At 38.9% G+C, this 6,180-nt stretch overlaps 1 non-coding gene across 1 annotated transcript; it reads left to right on the forward strand.

Annotated features, from left to right (window-relative positions):
• The first annotated feature begins 949 nt into the window (after nucleotides 1-949).
• On the forward strand, nucleotides 950-1,053 carry LOC136162171 (U6 spliceosomal RNA). Its single transcript, XR_010662003.1, has one exon. It is a non-coding gene; the product is annotated as a U6 spliceosomal RNA (small nuclear RNA).
• Nucleotides 1,054-6,180: the final 5,127 nt, after the last annotated feature.

Genomic DNA, 6,180 nt, shown 5'->3' on the forward strand with positions numbered 1-6,180 from the left:
GATAGAAAAGATATTTCATGCAAATAAAAATGACAAGAAAGCTAAGGTAGCAATACTCATATCAGACAAAGAAGACTTTAAAATACAACAAAAGACAAAGAAGGGCATTATATAATGATTGAAAGATCAATATAAGAAGAGGACATAACATTCATTAACATATGTGCATCTAATCTAGGAGTACCTAAATATATAAAGCAAACATTAATAGACATGAAGGAAGAAATTGACAATAATTGAAATCCCCAATAATAATAGGGGACTTTAACACCCACTTACATCAACAGACAGATCATCCAGACAGAAATCAATAAGGAAAAGGTGGTCTTAAATAATACATCAGACCAGTTGAACTTAATTGATATCTATAGAACATTCCATCCAAAACAGCAGAATACACACTCTTTTAAAATATACATGGAATATTCTCCAGGATAGATCATGTGCTAGATCACAAAACAAGTTTCAATAAACTTAAAGGGATAAAGATTACATTAAGCAGCTTTTCCAACCACAAGGGAAACTGGATATCAATTACAGAAAGAAAAATGAGGAAAACACAAATATGTGGAGACTAAACAACATGTTACTTAAAAAAAAAAGGATCAACAAGTAAATCAGAAAATACTTTGAGAAAAATGAAAATAAATCTTTCCAAAGTTTGCAGGAAGAAACAAAAACGGTTCTAAAGGGAAGTTTATAGTTATACAGACTTACCTCAAAAAACATGTAAAATCTCAAATAACCTAACCTATCATCCAAAGAAATTAGAAAAAGAAGAAAAAACAAAGTCCCAAATCAGTAAAAGGGAGGCAATAATAAAATATCAGAGCAGAAAAAAATAATATAAAGGCCAAAAAATAATAGATAAGATCAACAAAACAAAGGGCTAGTCTTTTGAAAAGATAAACATAATCTTAGACAGGCTCATTAAGAATAAAAGAAGAGAGTGCTGGCTTCAGCAGTACATATACTAAAATGGAATGATATGGAGAAGACTAGCATGGCCCCTGTGCAAAATGATATGCACATTTGGATGCATTCCAAATTCTAAAAAAGAGAAAGACAAGAAAAAAAAGGGAAGGGGACCCAAATAAACAAATAAGAAATGAAAGAGGAGAAATTATAATCAACATCACAGGGAATGAAAAAATGATAAATAGTCCAATGGTTAAGAATCCACCTTGCAATGCAGGAGAAATGGGTTCAACCCCTGTCAAGGAACAAAGATCCCACACGCTACAGAGCAACTAAACCCATGTACCACAATTACTGAGTCCACATGCTCCAGAGCCCATGTGCTGCAACTAGAGAACCTGCATGCTGCAACTACTGAAGCTCACGTACCATTACTAGAAAGTCCACAAATAACGGGAAAGACCCTGCAAGATGAAATAAAGACCCTGTGTGCTGCAACCAAGACCCAGTGCAGCCAAACACATTAAATAAATAAAAAGGATACTACAAACAATTATATGCCAACAAATTCAACAACCTAGAAGAAATGGATAAATTTCCAGAAACATATGGTCTTTGAAAACTGAATTGGGAGAAATACACAATCTGAATAGATCAATCATTAGTAGTGAAACTGAATTAGCAAAAAACAAACAGTTTAGTCACTCAGTTGTGTCTGACTCTTTGTGACCCCATGGACTGGAGCCCACCAGGCTCCTCCATCCATGGGATTTTCCAGGCAAGAGTACTGGAGTAGGTTGCCATTTCCTTCTCCAAACAAAGCAAAATAAAACCAAAAAATTCCCAGCAAACAAAAATCCAGGACCAAAAAACTTCACAGGATAAGTCTAACAAACATAATAAAAACTAAAGCTTATCCTTCTCAAACTATTGAAAAAAAAAAAAAAAACTGAAGAGAATGGAACACTCCCAAATTCATTCTATGATGCCCTGATACCAAAACCAGAAAAAAATACTACCAAAAAGAAAAAAAAGGAAATTACAGACCAATACCTCTGATGTCTATAGACACAAGAATTCTCATTAAAATATTAACAAACCAAATTCGATAATATATTAAAAGGATTATACACCACAATCAGTGAAATTTATTCCAGGGGTGCAAGAATAGTTTGATATCTGCAAATCAATCAAAGTGATCCATCACACTAATAAAAGGAGAGATTAAATCACATGATCATCTCAACAGATTTAAAGAGCATTTCAAAAACTTCAACATTCATTCATGATTTTAAAAAAACCTCCCATCAAAGAGGGAGACTATATATGACAAAACCATAGCTAACATCATACTCGATGTGAAAAGCTAAAAGTTTTTCCTTCAAAATTGGGAACAAGACAAAGAAGCGCATTCTTGCCACTTCTATCTGATACAGTGCTAAAATTCCTAGCCAGCAATTAGACAACAAAAGGAAATAAAAGGCATCCAGTTTGGAAGAGAAGTGACAGTAAAACTGTCACTATTTGCAGTAACATACTATATATAGAAAACCCTAAAGTCTGTAAGCCAAAAAACTATTAGAACTAATAAATGAATTCAGTAAAGTCTTGGGATAAAGGATTAATATATGGAAATGTTTTACTATACACTAGTAATGAACTATCAAAAAGAGAAGGCAAGAAAACAATTTAAAATCATATCACAAAGAATAAAATACCTAGAAATAACTTAACCAGGGGGGAAAAAAAAAAAACCTTAACCAGGAAGGTGAAACACCTATACTCTAAAAATTGATGTGAACATTGATGAAGAAAATTGAAAGAAAATTGAAAATTATACCGAAAAAAAGGTAAAGATATCCTGTGTTCATGGGTTCGAAGAATTAATATTGTTAAAATAACCATACTACCCAAAGAAATCTGCATATTTAATGTAATACCTATCAAAATATCCATGATATTTTTCACAAAACTAAAACAATCTTAAAATTTCTATGAAACCAAAAAAGAGATCGAATAGCCAAAGCAATCGTGAGACAAAAGAACAAAGCAGGAGGTATCAAGCTTGCTGACTTCAGGATTTACTACAAAGCTATGGCCCCAAAAGAAATGAGAACTCAAATTTACACAAAAACCTGTACACAGATGTTGATAGTAGCCTTATTCATAATAGCTCCAACCTAGGGCAGAGGAGCCTGGTAGGCTGCAGTCCATCAGGTCACTATGAGTCAGACATGACTGAGTGACTTCACTTTCACTTTCACACATTGGAGAAGGAAATGGCAACCCACTCCAGTGTTCTTGCCTGGAGAATCCCAGGGACAGCAGAGCCTGGTGGGCTGCCATCTATGGGGTCGCACAGAGTCGGACTCAACTGAAGCAACTTGGCGGCGGCAGCGGTGAATAACTTCATGGGCAAAGTGACCCACTTTGTGGAACACAAGTTTTGTGTGTGGATTTATGGGTGTTTGTGTAAGATGTATGTGTATGTAATATGCCGTTTGCAATCCTCAGAAAGCTTGTTGTTGTTAAGTCACTAAGTTATGTTAAACTCTTTGAAACCCATGGACAGCAGCACGTCAGGCTTCCGTGTCCTTCACTGTCTCCCAGAGTTTGTTTAAATTCATGTCACTGAGTCAGTGATGCTATCTAACCATCTTATCCTCTGCCGCCCTCTTCTCCTCTTGCCTTCAATCTTCCCCAGCAGTAGTGGCCACAGGACTGGAAAAGGTCAGTTTTCATTCCAATCCAAAGAAAGGCAATGCCAAAGAATGCTCAAACTACCACACAATTGCACTTATCTCACACGCTAGTAAAGTAATGCTCAAAATTCTCCAAGCCAGGCTTCAACAGTACGTGAACCTTGAACTTCCAGCTGTTCAAGCTGGATTTAGAAAAGGCAGAGGAACCAGAGATCAAATTGCCAACATCCGCTGGATCATTGAAAAAGCAAGAGAGTTCCAGAAAAACATCTACATCTGCTTTATTGACTATGCCAAAGCCTTTGACTGTGTGGATCACAACAAATTTTGGAAAATTCTGAAAGAGATGGGAATACCAGACCACCTGACCTGACTCTTGAGAAATCTGTATACAGGTCAGGAAGCAACAGTTAGAACTGGACATGGAACAACAGACTGGTTCCAAATAGGAAAAGGAGTACATCAAGGCTGTGTATTGTCACCCTGCTTATTAACTTATATGCAGAGTACATCATGAGAAACGCTGGGCTGGAAGAAGCACAAGCTGAAATCAAGATTGCTGGGAGAAATATCAATAACCTCAGATATGCAGATGACACCACCCTTATGGCAGAAAGCAAAGAAGAACTAAAGATGAAAGTTGTTCTTGAAGAAAGCGAAAGAGGAGAGTGAAAAAGCTGGCTTAAAACTCAACATTCAGAAAACTAAGATCATGGCATCTGGTCCCATCACTTCATGGCAAATAGATGTGGAAACAACAGAAACAGTGGCTGACTTTCTTTTTGGGCACTCCAAAATCACTGCAGATGGTAATTGCAGCCATGAAATTAAAAGACGCTTGATCCTTGGAAGAAAAGTTATGCTAGACAGCATATTAAAACGCAGAGACATTACTTTGCCAACAAAGGTCCGTGTCGTCAAGGCTGCGGTTTTCCCAGTAGTCATGTATGGATGTGAGAGTTGGACTATAAAGAAAGCTGAGTGCCGAAGAATTGATGCTTTTGAACTGTGGTGTTGGAGAAGGCTCTTGAGAGTCCCTTGGACTGCAAGGAGATCCAACCAGTCAATCCTAAAGGAAATAAATCATCCCTGAATATTCATTGGAAGGACAGATGTTGAAGCTGAAACTCCACTACTTTGGCCACCTGATGTGAAAAACTGACTCATTGGAAAAGACCCTGATGCTGGAAAAGATTGAAGGTGGGAGGAGACGGGGATGACAGAGGATGAGATGGTTGGATGGCATCACCGACTCAATGGACATACTCCAAGAGCTGGTGATGGACAGGGAGGCCTGGTGTGCTGCAGTCCATGGGGTCGCAAAGAGTCAGACATGACTGAGTGACTGAACTGAACTGAACTTCCCTAGCCTTAGGATCTTTTCCAGTGAGTCGGCTCTTCGCATTAGGTGGCTAAATATTGGAGCTTCAGCTTCAGCATCAGTTCTTCCAATGAATAGTCAGGATCTCACGAAGTGAGCAAACAGCACCAGACTACATCAGAGACACGTTCCTCAAAATACCACAAGATGGCAGCACATACACACAACATTTGAACTGCCTTCATCCAGAAAAGTGTAAATGAGTTTAGTCAGTAGAGTCGACTCTTTGCGACCCGATGGACTGTAGCTCACCAGGCTCCTCCGTCCACGGGATTTTCCAGGCAAGAGTACTGGAGTGGGATGCCATTTCCTTCTCCAAAGGATCTTCCCCACCCAGGGATCGAACCCAGGTCTCCCACATTGTCAGCAGATGTTTTACTGTCTGAGCCACCAGGGAAGTCATCTAGAGAACAGTGTAATTAAACTGTCCACTGTTAATACCCCTGCCATCCTGGAAAACTCTACACTGAAGGTTTATGATGAACCTTTATGACATCCTTTATGGTATCCTTTTATGACAATGTGTTGCAAACATGAAGAAATTTAGGTAAACACATAGATCCAAGAGATGCCCAGAGGGACTTCCTTAGTGGTCCAGTGGTTAAGAATCTGCTTTCCAATGCAGGGAATGAGGGTTCAAGTCCTGGTCTGTAAACTAAGATCCCACATGCCGTGGGGCAACTAAGCCCACATGGACTTATGAGGGTGTCAATACTGGACAGGACATCTTTGAGATGTGACTGTGGGAACACACCACTGAGGAGACAAGATCAGTGATGGAGAGCTGGGAGGCCAGTGTGCTGGAAATGTTAATATTATCTACCAAGATATTGATCTTACCAAGGAATATGACTAGGCAGTGTTAGAGAAAGTTACAGTGATTCAGGAAGTGAAACTTCAAGGAATAAATTCATCTACCCTGACTTTCCCTGGAAAAGGAAAAGACAACCTACTCCAGTATTCTTGCCTGGAAAATTCCATGAGCAGCGGGGTCATGGAGTTGCAAAGAGTTGCAAAGAGTTGCAAAGAGTCAGACACGACTGAGTATACACACACACATCCAGAATTTGGTAGATCACTGTCACCACAATGATGGTAGGAGAAACAATTCCTGGTGAGAAGGAGGGTGCATGTTCCAGGAAAGCAACAGTAAGTGGGGGAGGAAACAGCCCCTTCTCC

The sequence above is a fragment of the Muntiacus reevesi genome, chromosome 2 (genome assembly GCF_963930625.1).
Source record: "Muntiacus reevesi chromosome 2, mMunRee1.1, whole genome shotgun sequence".
NCBI lineage: Eukaryota > Metazoa > Chordata > Mammalia > Artiodactyla > Cervidae > Muntiacus > Muntiacus reevesi.